At 44.7% G+C, this 17,242-nt stretch overlaps 1 protein-coding gene across 1 annotated transcript in view; it reads right to left on the bottom strand.

The window, feature by feature from the left end:
• The window catches only part of cacna1ia (calcium voltage-gated channel subunit alpha1 Ia), a 112,433-nt gene extending 95,655 nt beyond the window's left edge, over nucleotides 1-16,778 (bottom strand). Inside the window, exon 1 of the mRNA XM_028987686.1 lies at nucleotides 16,249-16,778. The gene's annotated coding sequence lies outside the window, so the exon portion shown is untranslated. The remainder of the gene's footprint in view (nucleotides 1-16,248) is intronic.
• Nucleotides 16,779-17,242: the final 464 nt, after the last annotated feature.

Below are 17,242 nucleotides of genomic sequence, written 5' to 3'. Positions count from 1 at the left end.
CTGGTCACCTTTTTTCCTTGATCATCATTTTGGAGATCCTATGAAATAGATGTCACAGTCCTTGATAATGTCACTCAATTCATTCCTCTTGTCCATCTCCTTCAAGGACAAAATGTTCACTTGCTGCACAACACATCCCACCCACTGCCAGGTGCCACAGCTACAAGAAAATCAATGACTCCGCCTGTCATAGTGCTATGATAGAAAGGAAAATTTGCACAATATACAGCAGAATAGTGCACACTCACACACACACATACACACACACATACCACCAGTTCTCACACCACACGATCCTCTTACAACACACTGTCCAGAGGGGTCTGCGTTTAGGGTTTTGGAGTAGGATTAAGACTCTGAAACCCACAGCCTGATCCCCAAATTCACCAGCAGCCAGTTACGCAACAGCAGAGCTGCCTGCTCCCTCCCTCCCCTCAAGATCTCAGACAACGGCATTCCGCTGGTCTCCGAATACCTCATCTGCATAAAACACACACGTTACGGGCTGGAGAGGGTCAGCGGAGCACAGTGTGTTACACTGCACCCACAAACACACACATGGGTCAAAACACTCTCAGCAGGTACGGTAGATGGTCAGTAGCCAAAGCTCAGTGTGATACTCCGATCTAGCCTATGTCTCTCTCTCTCTCTCTCTCTCGCGCTCGCTCTCCCTCTCTCCCCAGTTTAAGAGGGAGGAGGGTGACTGCGGCAGAGATGCAGGCTAAACACCTCCTCTCCTCCTCCTCTTCCTCTTTCTCTCTCCACCTGGTCCTCTTCTCTTCTCCCCTGGCCATCTGCTGTGTCAGCACTTCCCTCTCGTCTGTCTGGGTGAAATCGGATTGGAATACGGATTTCGCAACAAGGTGCTGAGGAGGACAGTAAAAAAAATATTAAAAAAATGGAGAACAGAGCGTGGACAGGGGAAGGCAGACAGAGAAGTGGACTGTCAGAGCGAATCACGGCGGTAAAAAAAACACTTCAAGGGGCCATTACTGCAAAACAAATGAAACAAACTAACACACACACACACACACACACACACACACACTCTCTCTGAAGCCTGGCAGCTGCACTCAGGTGAAGTGGAATTAAATAACGAAGCAGGGCCACATGCAGCGTTTATGACTCTTGACACTAATGCACCGCAGCGATGCAGGAACAATGCAGACGGGGGAGGGGCGGGCGAGAGAAAAAAAAAAACGAGGCTCCGCAAGTGTGACACACAACGGCTTCAATCCATCCACACCCGGAACCCAGAGCGATGCTGGACACCGGGCCGTCCAGTTGTGCTGCGTCTCTGTGCGACTGGGTGGCTGTTGCCATGGTAACCGGGAGTTGGCACAGCCCAGTGGGCAGAGTTCAGTGGGTGGCCACGGAGACGCGGAGTGGAGGGAGCTGGGGGAGACTGGAGATCCGATCCATACTGAATTCCAGGTAATCGCAGTCTAAAGTACCGACATTAAACTTTCCCGAAATATAATAACGAAGCAGTAACTTGTGAAATCGGCTTTTTCACCTGCTTATCCTCTTCAGAGAGGCTGGAGCAGGGATCAAGATGTAAATATTATACATACTGTTTCAGAAGGTCCTGTACACAGGACTGGGAATCATTCAGTATTCTATATTTCAATATTTTATAACAAATATGCTCTTAAACCAAGTTCAAGTTGAGCTTCACTGTTATTTCACTGTTTCTCCGGAACCATTTAAAGTTACGGACTGACAGAAAGTGCATGTGTGCAAAAATGGGACAAGGACAGTTCAAGAAGAACATTACAGACAAGTAAAACAGACAACAGAAAAGGGGTAAACCAGTAAAATAGTGCAAAAATGATGATGCGCTTCTCGGATTTGCAGGGCTGTGCTCATCTTTCCTGTATCGATCCCATTTTAGTATATGTGCAGCTGTAGCAAGCAAAACAGCAAACATCAAACATGAAATATTTAGATATTTGTTTCAATTGCACATTCAAAGCATTTCAATAAGAAATACTTATCATGTTTTTATGGCCATTCTTCTGCCAATGTGAAGGGATTGTTAGAATCATATTAAATGTTATTATTTTCTATTACTTTACGTTCTATGCACAGGGGGCAGTGGTAGGCCTGGTGGATAAGGAAACGGATTCGTAATCAGAAGGTTGGCGGTGGTGCAGTGTATCACAATGACAACCACTTCACTTTCACTTCACTTTCAAAAAACTGTACCTGATGGTCAGTGGAAAATGATTATTAAGGATTAAATAGCTAATGGGGAGGCTGTTTCCTTAGACAGTTCTGAGGCTGAAAAAAAAGATCAAAGTGAATGTCATTGCGATTCACAGCACAGCACATGGTGACACAATGAAATATGTCCTCTGCTTTTATCCATCACCCTTGACAGGTGCCCGGGGAGCAGTGTGTGGGGACGGTGCTTTCCTCAGTGGCACCTCAGTGGCACCTTGGCAGATCGGGATTCGAACCAGCAACCGCCTTCTTGATCATGGTATCACCTCTGCCAGGTAAGTCACGTATCATTATGTAAACACAACAGCACTAAAAAACCCAGGAAGTGAAAACCCAACAAAACTAATGATCATGACAGAACAAATGCAACTAAGTGAAATTATAAATAATAGAGGCACTAGAAATCTGCATACCATCAGTTCTCTGTTCTGTTTCATGTGTCATTAGACAGCCAATCAATAACAGCTAATGCTTAGATGCTTGATATTATCAGAGAAATTCAGTTCTTACCACAAAAGTACAGAAGCGTGCCTGTGTGTAATGCTACAGTCCACACTACAGAAGGCATGTTTCCCCAAAGTCTCACTTCTCAGCGCCATTCCACTTCATATTTATATCATTTAAGCAAATAAAGGTGAACAGGACAAGTGCGGTGCAGTCTGAGCACATACATCATGCAGTTTATCCAATAAGGAAATCAGGAAAGCCGACGCTACGCGGCTAGACGGGCCGCTGAGGAGAGCTGGCTCTGTCAAGGACATTGTGGCAAAGGAGGACCCTGAACAAGCTTCTACCCATCAGGTCTGCACGGCGCCATCATCGGGCAGAGGAGGGTTCTACAGACAGGCTGAGGAAGTTCGGAGGAAGCGCTTTATACTCTTTAGAGCCATTGTGATACACTGCAGCACACGGTGACACAACCGTGAAATGTTTCCTCTGCTTTTTAACCATCACCCTTGGTGAGCAGTGGGCAGATATGACGGGCGCCCGGGGAGCAGTGTGTGGGGACGGTGCTTTGCTCAGTGGCACCTCAGTGACATCTTTGTGGTTCGGGATTTTTCCTTGTCCACTAGGCCAACCACTGGTCCTTCACTGCCCCTTTTATAAACCCTTCCAGCAGTGGAGGGGTGGGTCTGACCATTGGGTGTGGTCCTGACACTGTGTCACCACTCATATGTAAGTGCTTTTGGATATATGTTAAACTATTCTATGTGTATCTGCTATTCCTCGGTGCTGTGCATGTATATTTTCTTTTTGTTATGGCTACATTTTTATTTTATTAAACTTATAATACCTGCAGCATTCAGTTTTTTGCCTTTGCACAGAGATTACTCTTCCTTTGCACTGAGATCTCCTTTCTTCCACCACCTCCATTTTTGTCTCTTTTAAAGTGACAGCTTCATGATTCCCTTCAAAGTGGCCTGCTGCTGTTGAGGCTTCACTCTTCTTCACATTTCTACTGGAATGGCATCCAGTCCCCTGTCAGAGTTTTACTCTTAGCCTTGCATGGGAGGAGATGCAGTCAGTGTTTGGCCGCTGGGCAATTATCCCCTAAAAGCTTCAGAGATTAATGATGGAACACCACTGCTCCTATGTGCTAATGGCCATCTCCAGTCGCCATGGTGCTTCAACTGGTTCCTCAGTGCCAGTCGGTAAGGGCAGGTAGTCGCCAGTTAACACACGGGCAGAGCTATTTTAGCCTCACAGCCATGAGTTAGATTAGCATGTTGCCGTGCAGTGGGATAATCACCCACGATGTGAGTAATCGCCCCGATGTCTCCTCCTTGCACTTCTCACAATTGTCCAACACTCCACGCTGCACAGTGGCTGTCATTTTCCACTGAATCCCCTCCAGATAAGGGCAACGGTCAGACATTTTCAGAGTGGACCCCAGGCTGACAGCAGAGGGCTGATCTCAACAGAAGACAATAACAACGCAGTCTTCAAAACTCCTGCAGGTGACTGGCCTGCAACTGTCTGGACCAGAGTGACAAAATGTGAAAGCCGTCCAGAACAACAAAGTGACCAGTGTGGACTAGTTGTTGGTTTAACATCTCCTTAAGGTCCTATAAGACATAGTTGTCATACTGAAGGGCTGAAATGAAAGTGGGAGCCATGCAATGATTCCCCTTTTCTGAACACCACGACCCTATCAAAAGACTATCATGGATATATTCTCTGAGGCTTGATGATGCTCAAATGCATCATCATAAATAGATAAAAACAAGAAAGAACCACTTGGTAGTCATCTTGAAAATGGGAAACAAACCATCTGTAATGTCCTGGCTCCATGTTTTCATTTGTCTTATTTCTCATTTCTAATAACCGTGATAAGATTTTAAAGTCACTTCGTCACTTTAAACTTAAAACTCTGTTGCACTATTGGTTTTTGCACTCTCCTGATGTTGCATGTGCCCTTATTTGTATATGGTGTTTTTTAAAATTGTATATTGTGCCTTTCTTTTTAAATTGTATTTATACTCTGTATTCGTTACTGTTACTGTTTTTGTATTTAATGTTACTTTTATGGGTCAGAGAGTAACGTAATTTCAATTCTCTGCATGTCCTGTACATGTGGCAGAATTGACAATAAAGTTGACTTGACTTGAAGAGCTGTATTTGGCCTGTATACAAGGCCCAAGCCCAAACCGACAAGTACAGCTTTTTAGAAGCCCAAACCTGTTCACAGTCCGACATTATTGTGGTGGTGGAGGCTCGTGAACCTGAATGTAGCAGTTTGCTTTGCATGTGCTACAAGTGTTAGATTGAGAGGGAAAGGAAGAGGGATGTTGCACATAGAGATGTGTGTTAAACACAGTTTAGGTGTAGGTCGAAGGTCAGGCATCCTCTCCATTGCACGGTGCCAGAGAATAAGAGCCGCGCGTTCTTAATAGACATTAAGCAACAAGTGGGTGTGTTGTATTGTTGACTCCGCCTACCCTGTTACAGATAAAAAGCTTTTATTCAAGCCAGAATGGAATGGAACCTCACCACATTATTCAAATTTGCTCATGAACACAGTTCTTTAACCTTAGGTCAAGAATTAGTAATTTATACATCTTATAACATAATTTAATCATGGTCGAAATTATTCAACACCACAGACTTTGCTTTCATTGCCAATGCAACCAAAACGTAATCGCCAGAGACTAGCATCCGTTTCACCTCCTCAGCACCCATTTTTGCATCTTTCTCACGATGATAAAAATACATCACTTGACCGATCATTTACCACGCAAGCCCGAACACATATAAAAATCATAAAAATCCATAGAAACACCATTCAGGCAAAGACATTCAGCTCAAACCATGATGGTATTTAAGCTCCCAAGCTCCTTCACTCCCTTGTCGTTCGCCTGTGTTGCATGTCTTCACATGAGATATCTGTGCTTCGCTTTTCGTTTGTGTCTTGAGGGCCACATGCCCATTTTATGTTCTGTATTATGCACTTAAAATTTTTCCATGTCATGCTTCATGCTTTTACTCAGACCAACCGTCCTTTTGGTTGTTGTATAATTACTTCTGTCACCCAGAACATGTTTTTATGGGAGAAGGCACTGAAAGCTCTCACTCACGTTTCATTCTGGTGGATTTAAAAGCACCTTCCTGTCAATACCCTCAATGTCACATTCAGTAAAGTGAAAGCAGTGCTGCCAACTGATTGATTCTGCCCACAATCATCCTAAAATGCATCAGAAAGAAATGAAATAATCTGATAAGCATTTAAATCTAGTGACAGCTTCATTTGGGATCCTCTGTGCTTTTTCCAAATATGTGAAAACATCTGGCAACACTGAGCTCTGTTTAACTCAAGTTTCAGTCCTCATAAATATATATATATAATAATAGTACTTCACATCACAAACACTATCTCAGTTCTAGACAGGACCACTTCCACTACCAAACCAAGCCCGTAGATAAGATTGTCAGTGCTTTTAATTCAAGATGCCAGTGAATCCGACATTCCTGAATCCATCCAATCCACTAGAATTTATACAATGCCTCTGAAATATACTCCTATATGTGGCTTTAGGAGGACTCATATGCACAGCGCAGCCATTTCTCGCTTTGATACATCTACATTCCAGGCTGCTTTTGGCACCAACCACACATTGGCCTTATGCCTACTATGCAAATCTTCCCTATTGATTCATGTCTACAAAATCTGCTTCCGTACAGCCAATCGTTTTTTGTGCGCGCGAGTAGTAAACTGATAAATACAGAGCTAGTATTGAATAAGAGAACTCTGTCTCCGTGAGAACTCCCACATTTCAGACAAACACACATGCTAGCTCATCCTGGCCCAAAAATAAACCCATGCTGTTTACACACATTGGGTTAAATGTCAATGAGCACATACTGCATACAGCCAAAGGCATAAACACACAGGAATTGTTGTACAAATGTACACACACACACACGCACGCACACCATCTAGGAACCAACCATAAAATTATGAGCACTGACTGTCACCTGCACACACACAGATGTAGTGTGACATGTGACATTTGGACATGTGACAGGCACCAGTCTACAACACACACACTGCAAGCAAATCAGCTTAAATATTTTCTTAAAACAGACATTCCTTCGGCTGAGATGAACGTGGTACACACAGGGACAAACACGCAGCAGGACCGCCAGGCCACAGTCCCTCTCTGGGGACAGAGCCGGTCGATACAATTCCAGTGGAATAATAACCAGCCCATTTATCACCCCTCAGCTCCTAACAGAGCATGGAAAACACACCTTTAAGAATCTCCACACACACTTCACAGAGAGAACAGCCACCCAACATACCTCCACCTTCCTAATAACACACAAACTAACAAAAAGAGCAAACATGCACAGCTCTGTAAAGCACAAATGTCACAGCCACCAGCGCTCCACCAAGCCTCCAGGGGACGCGTGACCACCCAAGGGCTCCCCAACCCAGTAGAGGAAGAAGAATGGGCAAAGGTCAGCAGGGAGCATAAAAACGTAATGACCCCAATGGACACCGTGAACTCATTTGTCGAAGTTGTTCATGTTTGCTGTAAGCCATTCTTTGTTCTGACCTCATCTTTTTCCGACCTTGACGACGCTCACGCCTCTAAAAGCCCACGTTCCTCTGGTACTGAACGCTTCCAACTGACTTACCTTAAGCCTACGACCTTCATGAACCACTACTGCAAGGTAAAGTCCTCCTACGCCACCTCACTTGTGCCCCAGGCCCTGAACTGTGACAACAAATTGGACACACCTCACCATAAAAACCTGCACAACTAACTACACAGAGATGTATAACACACCCAAACTGTACACAAAAACACAGCTCTCACACAAAAACCATGGTGCAAACATACACACCTCACAACACTTAGTCTGTAAAAGTTCCTGAACTGTGTTTTATTAACACTAATTATCAGCCAAATATCATCAGAAAGAAAAATGTAATCACCTACAGCCATTAAAAAGCTCTTAGTGGAATTTCATTCATTCTTAAATGGTGAAAAATATAAATATAATGTACATCAGATCATACAGTTCTATCTGATTTTATCAAATTATTCCTTTAAGAGTAAAGCAGTTACTTGCATAACATGACTGAATCTGAGTGTTCACACAACTCATTCTGAATGCAAATGCAATGAAGTAGTTTTATGATGATCAGGTAGGTCGTTGTAATAAGACATTATTATGTCTCATGAATCCAATACTTAAATGTAGTTATACTGACTCCACTTATGCGTTCAATTAGAGTAATTCAATAATTAATGTGTGAGTGAGAAGCGTAATGATCGATTTCAGCCAACGTCTGACTCGGCCATCAAATCTGGGTGAGTACAATGTGACTTAATGACTGCAGTTAACGATCTACAACTCGACTCAGTGTCTCAACAATTTGAACCGCCTTTACTGCATTATGTCATTTACTTAAAGTGAAAGTGAAGTGATTGTCATTGTGAAACACTGCAGCACAGCACACAGTGACACAATGAAATGTGTCCTCTGCTTTTAACCATCACCCTTGGTGAGCAGTGGGCGGCCATGACAGGCGCCCGGGGAGCAGTGTGTGGGGACGGTGCTTTGCTCAGTGGAACTCAGTGGATTCGAACTGGAAACCTTCTGGTTACGGGGCCGCTTCCTTACCCGCTAGGCCACCACTGCCCAAATTCACCAAATCAGGTCCATTAAAATGGTTGCATATATCAAAGGCTTGCTTTCAACTGCTATACACTAAAGGTGAAAGACTCTGACTGCCTTTTCTCTCCTGCCTCAGACCTCCCAGCTCCACCCTCGGTACCAAACGACTTTCTCTCCACATCTCACAACCATTTTCCCCACTTTACCCGAGTAACCCTTTAATAATAATGAATGCTGCCTTATTTCGGCCAATGAAACCCTCCACACCAGTGGCAGTAGCAGCATGGCGCTTACCCACTGCATGGTGGTATTAGGTCCCTGCCTTACGATTGCCGGATGACTCACTTCTCCTCTCGTTTCCCCCTCTCTCCCGCTTTATTTCTCTCTCCCTGTCTTTGGAACCCATTATAAGACATTTGACAGCCAGCTTAAAAAAGAAAAAGACTATGCACATTGAAAAGGGGGATTTCACAAGCATGCTGCATTCAGCTAAAAATATCCTGTCTTCTTTCAAGCATTATCTCATGGCCTGAATGCCAAAAAATAATAGATGGCTGTGCCATCTATTTCACACCAGAAACGATGCTGTGTGTGGGTTTTTTTGGGCTCTGTTGGTATAGCTCCAAAGTGTCCAGCATCTGCAGTGAATCATTAAATCCATAAAGCCTCAAGGTTCATACAACTCAACAGTGATTGGTGTTAAAATGTTCTGATTTAATGCTTCATGAGTAGAGCACCAGGCTCTTAAGAGACAAATGGAGGCTGAAGGGTGCTCAGAAAGGCAGGTGAACGAGTAGATGCACACACGAGCGTGACCTCGCCCCCTCTCCCATCAGGTCAGGTACAGAACAGACGACACCATCAGCATTTTATTTAAATATGAAATCAGCAAAACAGTGTGACAAGAGCACTTAGTTCTCTGATCTCATTAACCTCAAGAATATGAGCTTTCATAACTGTTTCATAATTAATTATTCCCAATTATTACTCTGCTTAGATCTAAGTTAAAGGTTTTCTATAATATCTAGAGAAACAGACATACAAGCTAGATGTCACCTAACACTTTTTATGCTACAATAAGCGTGTGTATGTGTGTCAGTGTGAAGTACATAATGACAGAGAATGAAACAGAATTACCGGAAGACCGCCCTTCAGACTGCTTTGTCTGCAGGGTGCCAGTAGCCCACCTTGGCAAGGATATGTTGCCCATGAGAAGTGTCAGACACCCCTCTCCCGCAGGCAGTGGCACCTTCCAGACACCCACACAGAGCCATGGCTCTCCTCAGAGACCCGGCACCTTTTCAGTAGCCTGGGGGTGTGGAGGTGGGAATGCTTGGCTGCTAGGTAAATATTGATGCCCAGCCTAGGGAAATGGTGATGGGGGGGCGGAGCCGACGGCCTTGTGAGCATGTCGGCTGCACACACCCTAATGGAGCATGACCAGAGAGACATCACAGCCAAAGAGGGGAGAAACAAAAGGATGTGCATTTCCTCCACATCCATGGGAGCCCCATTCCCAGGGGTTACAGCAGCAGAAATAGCATGACTTCCCATGGTTTATTTAACCACAAACGCCCCGAGATGACAACCATTTAGATGGTTTTTCCTAATCACTCGCCGTGGGTATCGCACTCCATCAAAATCACACGGGGGTATAAGAGCCCGGAGGAGCTCCCATAGCTCTCACTTTTCCCCTCCCACCCTGCCGAGGGCTTTTAACAGTTTCAGCACCAAGGACAGTGACCAGTCTGCAACCGCCAATGGAGAGTCGCCGAAAAAGAGGGATCGTTCCTTCTCCCTCCAGACAGATGAGCTGCCAGGTCTTTAGCCAAACCGTGACAGATGATGTCTCCTCACTGCCGCAGCAGTCAAAGCACTCCTAAGGTCCCACCCACTTCTCAAAATTGAAAGCATGACTTCTGGACCTATTACAGTAGTACTAAAATACATTTCGCTTCATGCTTGTGTTTTGTTTGTTAAATTCAGTGCTTGTTGGCTGATTTATTTCTTCAGCCGTACCACAGGGACTGATGGACAGCAGCAGGCATCTGCGTGCAGAGAACCCTGGACAGACCCAGCTACGTATTGCCTGAAGCAGGAATAAATGCTTCTGCGTCCCCGCATCACGCCCCCCTCTCACCTGGGCATTTTACTACAGAGGCATCTAGACAGAGAGTGACCCCATAACCCCCTGGCCTCCGTGTGACCAGCAGTGGTCCCTGTAATTACATTTTCTGCAAAGACGAATCTGAGCGTAGAGACCAAAATGGGACGGGCTAAACACCATATGTCATTTTGCTTGGGAGGGACAATCTAATTGCTTGCCTGCAGGACTGAGAGAAAACACATTTCCTTGCATTATGTCATGTCTATGAATTATCCTATTATTAAATGGATCTTTATATTTACGTAATTGCGTTTAGACTGTCAACCCGAAAAAAAACTGAAATGAATTGTAGGGGTGGACAGAGACCCTTGTGCTCTTTATGCTTTTAACTGCACCGTGTTTAAAAACATGTCACAGACAAGCTGCATAGTGACAGTCAGTGTCACAAAAACAGATTGTCTCCCACAAACAGACGATGCCCACATTAATAGTCGATTGATAAGAAATCCAGGTTACGTGTTGCTTGGGAGCAGATGTTTGACGCTATTTCACATCTCCTCGTGTTTGGAGATCATAACCAATCTGGATCCACTCAAGGCATTTCCAAAATGTGAGTGAATTCCACCAGACGTCCCAGAAGATAGAAGGACAGCTGGACCCATGGCTGATTTTGAGGGTCTGGATCTGGGCTGTGGTTAGTTACCTGTCGCAGGAGAACATGGCAGACGAGTGGCCCTGAGAGGCTGGTGACAGGCACTCCTGCTAATCCAGTTATTTTATAAGCAACAGTGAGCTCTGGGCTAAGCTGTCACAGAGGACTAATCCATCGAGTGCAGGCCCTCATGTTAAGCCAGTCGGTGGTGAAGATGGGCCCACACTGCTTCACCCACCGAGGCACAACAGGAGATCGGTCACTCCAAAGGGCATCGCCTGAGCAGAAAGTAATCAGAAAATCTACAGTAGCCTGCTGAAACGCAACAGCAGCCACTACACAACATTCACAGACGCCTCAGTAAAACCTCAGATGACAAAACCCTGCCACCATTTTCTATGTAAACCGTCATAGTAATGAAATGGCTGTTTGCAGCTAGATGTTGCCAGATATTACTATAGAGCAAACTGCAGTGTTTTCCCTGCTTTGTTCTTGTAGGGAGATTGTGTGGCCTTTCTGCGGCCCCCAGAGGCCAGTGGCTTATGGGAAACCTAACAGGAAAAGAAAGGCTCATTTGAGAGCATGCTAAAGGGGACAGGAAGCCACTGCAGGGGCCTCGCCGGACTTATGCGGACTTATAAGCAAAATTCACCAAGTTTAACCCTTTGCCATTTGCTGTGGCAAGCCTCTCTTACTAATGGCACCTATATGTGCAGAGTGTGCATAAACGTACAGAGTTATGGGTATTCTCTCTACAACACACACACATACACACATACACATGTACACATGCACCATGACTCATAATTGAAGTGACAGGCTCAAAGCTATGGCCCGGTAGTAACTGGACCCTAAAGTCATTTATTATGAGTCATTTTTCCCTGGAAAGGAGAATACGGTTGAGGGTGGAGCAACGGAATACCAGTGTGTGTGTGCGTGTGAGTGAGACAGAGAGGGTGTTAAGAAGTTTGTTATTAAGCATTAAGCATTATTCTCTAGCTGTGGCAGCTCAAAAATAAGCCGTACAGGCCCACACCCCAGTTCTCTTTCCCACCTCCAACATGACTGTTCAGAGCTTCAGCCTGCACTTCTCCTGACCTTTACACACAATCCTGTTATACAGAGTACAGGTCATCAATGGCCAAGACAGCGAAATAGATTATCATTAGATTATCATGAACCCCAAAAAATTGCAGACTATATATACAGTGATAAGAAAAGGAATATGAACCATATCCAATTTAATAATTGCTATAAATAAAATTGCAAAGAGTTACAAAGCAATTTCAAAGACTTTAGAAATTCAGCATTCTTCTGTTAAGCAAACGATATACAAATGCAGACACTTTTGACTATTCTACCAAGAAGGGTGTGCCTGCTCAAAATGACCCCAAGAGCACAAAAAAGACTCATCAATGGGATAAAGAAACAACCCAGAGTGACAACCTAACATTTGGAGGCATATTGGAACATCTGCCTGAAATTTGTGAAAGGGCACAAAAATGGTACTGCATACTTCACAAAAATATCATCCCAACCATGAAGTAGGAAACATCGTGGTTTGGCCAGCTTGTAATCGTTGAAGGGAAGATGACGTTCCAAAAATCAGAAAAAACTGATTCATCAAACATACTTTCGCCTGCTACGGAAGCTATAAAATTTGTTGCACTGCGACAGAATAGGTCCAAACTTTTGTCTGACAGTGTGTGTGTATAAGGTAATCATATTTATTACCTTTATATCTAAAAATGATAACAAATGGTGTTTACTAATGCATACTAAAACATTTTGTGATGTGGGTTAAACTACAATACACTACTCCTATACTACAACCGTGCTATATTAGGTACATTTTATAATAATAATTCATGTAACTGTATTGTACTTTATCAGGCCTCTATCCTTAGACCTGTCCAACTTGGTTGTCCCACCTGAAGACTGAGATTCTGCTGTTGAGATTCTGAGATTCTGCTGGTGACCATGACAAAAACATCAAAAAACCTAATAAATTATTTTTCATCTTTATAACAACTATAAAAAAATGATATTTACCTAAATTGGATGACTAATCTAAAAATATATATATATGGCCCAATAACAACACTTTTCACTATGGCCAAAAAAAAAAGAAAAAAAAAAGTAGCTAAAAAAAGAATGCATCTCACCGCACTAACTTTAACTTTGTGAGCTGCTGGGGTGGAAAGTGAATAAGCTTTACTAAAATCAATGTGATTGCCTCAGTACGTGAAATTGGTGAGTGTAGAATTGAATGTTGGGGCAGAACAGGCTCACAGTGGAGCTTGTGGGATCGAGGAAGAAACACTTCTCCACCTGACTGGGACTCTGAGAAGAACAAATATATATTTGTACAGCTGACTGTACAAATATAGAATATATATTTTAGTTGTTGTAAATCATCTTTGTTAATCAACTCGGTATGGTTTTGATGACCGAAATTTGCTGCTTCCTTTAAGCCTCCCGCTCATTTCACTCTTCTCTGCATTCTGATTTGCATACTAGCAGTGATTGGATGTTTAGCTGGGGGGGAGGGATCGGCAAGGTCAAACAATCATCTCATTTGTGCCTTTCCCAGTGGATTCTTCAGCTACCGTAGTAAATAGTGTCCAAATTCAGGTCGTGAGCAATCTCTTGGTTTCTTTCTCAGTTTCTAAATGTTATATACAGAGTACGATCAGCCCCGATTGCCAATATTAACCAACAATTGCATTTAACATCTTTAATGGCTGGGTGACGTTATTCACTCTCAGACTCATCTGCTATCTTATACCAATGCTCTTCCTAATTCTTAATTGTTTCATTTCCAGTGCAAAATTGCCACCATTCATCCTGCGCTGCTATTTACTCCATAAACTGGCCCCTCCCACCCCATCCAAAAACGAGCCCAGGAGAAGAGAGCTTTTCTGTACCCCACAGTCCTGGCACATGCAGCCGCAGACCGCTCCGATGATCTGGCACCATCTCCATATGCCGAGCGTGCAGCCAGAACCCTGCTGCTTCAAATCTGCTATCAGCGTAGCGCACAACTCCACATCGGCCCGGCGTTGCTGCGAATGCCGTCAACCTCCCATTACAACCAGACCGCAGACAGGTGTCTGGCATTAGACCCTGCTTATAAAAGCGGCGTGAGGAACATCTGCCGGGGCACTCGTTCAGTAGCTAGGACTTAAACCCATCAAGCAAAGACATTTTATGCTCACTCGAGATAAATAGGTCTTAATTAGCCCTTTGTTTGATGGTTGCACTGGTGAGATGTCTGGTCACCTGTCACACCGGTGCTGATATCTGACATGGCGTGCATAACTGTTGTTATATGTCACCGAAAGCCTTGGATTTATGGACCCTGGTCCTGCTCTTCAGCAGAAACTGCTCATGTTCCTCTGAGCCAATCAGAAGATAATAACCGAGTTAGTCACTGAGAAATCAACCCGGGTGTAGCTGTTCCGAGTCAATCACACACAACATCCCTCACCGAATGCTATGAACCCTGGATGAGAAGAGAGCCTCTTTATTGGCTGTAACGTTCCAGCCCATTTCCTGTAATGGCTGCAACGGCGACAGAGAACATCTGCTACATCGCCACAGAATCTGAACATGACCGAGCAAGAACCAAACCTAGATGTCTCCAGTCATCTCTTTCACTGGAGCACGGCACCGCAAAGACCAGACACCTTTCAGCGCGGTTCTGAGCGGTATAATTACACACAGACCCTCCAGAGGCCCGAGACTTCATTAACCTGGAAGTGGAGCTCCAGCCATGAAAGCCATCCATCTCCGTTAACTTCACCGGATCAATACCAACACGGCATTAACGCGCTCAGATGCGTCCCTGTCTGCACCGACAGGCAGGGTCCCTTATTCAGTCGTCACGTTCATTAGTATCATTCGGCCTGTAGCTCCTCTTCACTGGATTCGCGGACCTCCTTACCGCTCGTTCGCTTGATTGTTCATCATAAGTTGAGTGGACTCCATGATGGCCACTGGAGTGCCGAAAAGCGTTATGATAATGGCCCTCTGTGACTAAAACTCATTCCAATTCACACTTTCCTGTGCAGTGGCGCGTATCTTCTGACAAATCTGCATCCGTATGTCCAGCTCCTCAGAGCTCTCCTGCTCCACAGCATGTCACAAAGTTGTATGGTTTAATAACTCATTCAGTGCCTTAAATAGGTTATTATTTATTTTATTTTTTTTTTGCAAACGGCACATAAAAAGCAACAAGAGGAAATTTAGGTCTTGTTTCTAATTCCACCCAAAAGCCTGGAGGTATTATCACGACCACATTAAAAAGCCCCACACGGTTAAGCGTCTGTCTTGTGTTCATTTTCCGTGCGTGTGTGTGTGTGTGTGTACGCGGGTGTGTGTGTGTGTGTACGCGCGTGTGTGTGTACGCGCGCGTGTGTGTGTGTGTGTGTGTGTGTGTGTGTACGCGCGTTTGTGTGTGTGCGTGTGTGTGTACGCGCGAGTGTGTGTGTGTGTGTGTGTGTGTGTGTGTGTACGCGCGTTTGTGTGTGTGCGTGTGTGTGTACGCGCGTGTGTGTGTGTGTGTGTGTGTGTGTGTGTGTGTGTGTGTGTGTGAGGGAGCATATTTGAAAAAACGGATTAATTAAATCCCTGCTGTTAAGACAGCGCGTCGTACCGGATATTGAACATTTGACTGCTGATCCAAAGCTGACATTTTTGCCCTTTCTGTAAATATTTCAGTCACTTGCTATATATAAATATCTATATTGATATAAACGGGTTTCTCTGTGACACGAGCTATTAATAAAATAATCAATAAACTAACAAATAAACGTCAGCGAACGTCAACTCCAGTGGAGTTGAAAATAAAACTCCCGTAGTTTCTGAGAACCAACTACATATATATAATTTTATTTATATATATATATATATATATATATATATATATATATATATATATATATATATATATATATATATATATATATATAATTTTTTTTTTTTACATCTTTCTTTTATCTCCTTTTTTAACTTCTCCAGTGTGACATCGGTCGTTTTTTACGGAACAACGAGGGAAAAAAATCATTCCCAGACGAACCCGAGTCGTGCTGACGGCCATACGATATTCCGGCTGAATATATATATTTTTTTTTACCTCCGTTTCACCGCAAATCCTCCTGCTCGGCTCGGCTCGGTCAGACGGACGCGCGGGGACCTCCGCGCCGGGGTTCGAACGGGCGAGCGCAGGTGAGCGCGGTTCTCATGGCGTGGCTGCGGCGCGTCTCCTCTCCCGGGCCGTCGTCCGGAACCCGGCTCTCTGCCTCCGGCTCTGCGGTGCCGCCCCTGCGCCCCGGTGCTCCGGCAGGTGCGCTCGCATAGCCGCCCAGGCGCGGAGCGGAGCGGCGCGGCGCGTCCCGAACTCCGGTTCCGGGGCCCTCCGGCGGCACCTGACGCGGCGGGAGGCTGCTGGCGTGGCGGGAGCGGCCGGGAGCTGAAATGTCACCGGCAGCGGCGGCGGCGGCGCGGAGATAAAAGGAGGAGAAGAAGAAGAAGAAGAAGAAGAAGAAGAAGGTGCGCGCGCGAGCTGCGGTTCTTCTCGCGAGCGCACAACACAACAACAACAAAAACAACAACAAAATTCACAAAACTCTTCTTACGCAATAATAATAATAATAATAATAATAAAAATGATAAAAAAAAAACACGTCACGCAGCCGAGAGTTCGTGCGTTCTCTGCACCCAGGTCTCCTCACCCCCCTCCCCGCTGAAACGTGGACTCCAGCACCGAATCCATTCTTCTGCCAGGTCACATGACCAATGCTCTGCACTTAAATGTCCACTTCCAAATTTTCCCTTGGCTACTAAATAGAAAGATGAGGGATCCTTTTCTGAATTGGGGCTGTCACACCCTGAAAGAACATCACTGGCAGAGTTACGGTGGGTACGGAAAGTATTCAGACCCCCTTAAATTTGTCACTCTTTGGTAGAATCTTCTTTGGTAGAAGTTCTTTCTTTCCTCATTAATGTACACACAGCACCCCCTTTGATCTAATACAGCCACGAGTCTTTTTGGGAAAGATGCAACATATTTTTCACTCCTGGATTTGGGGATCCTCTGCCACTTCTCCTGGCAGATCCTCTCCAGTTCT

The sequence above is a fragment of the Denticeps clupeoides genome, chromosome 7 (genome assembly GCF_900700375.1).
Source record: "Denticeps clupeoides chromosome 7, fDenClu1.1, whole genome shotgun sequence".
In the NCBI taxonomy this organism is placed as follows: domain Eukaryota; kingdom Metazoa; phylum Chordata; class Actinopteri; order Clupeiformes; family Denticipitidae; genus Denticeps; species Denticeps clupeoides.
This window is presented reverse-complemented; position numbering and strand designations above follow the sequence as displayed.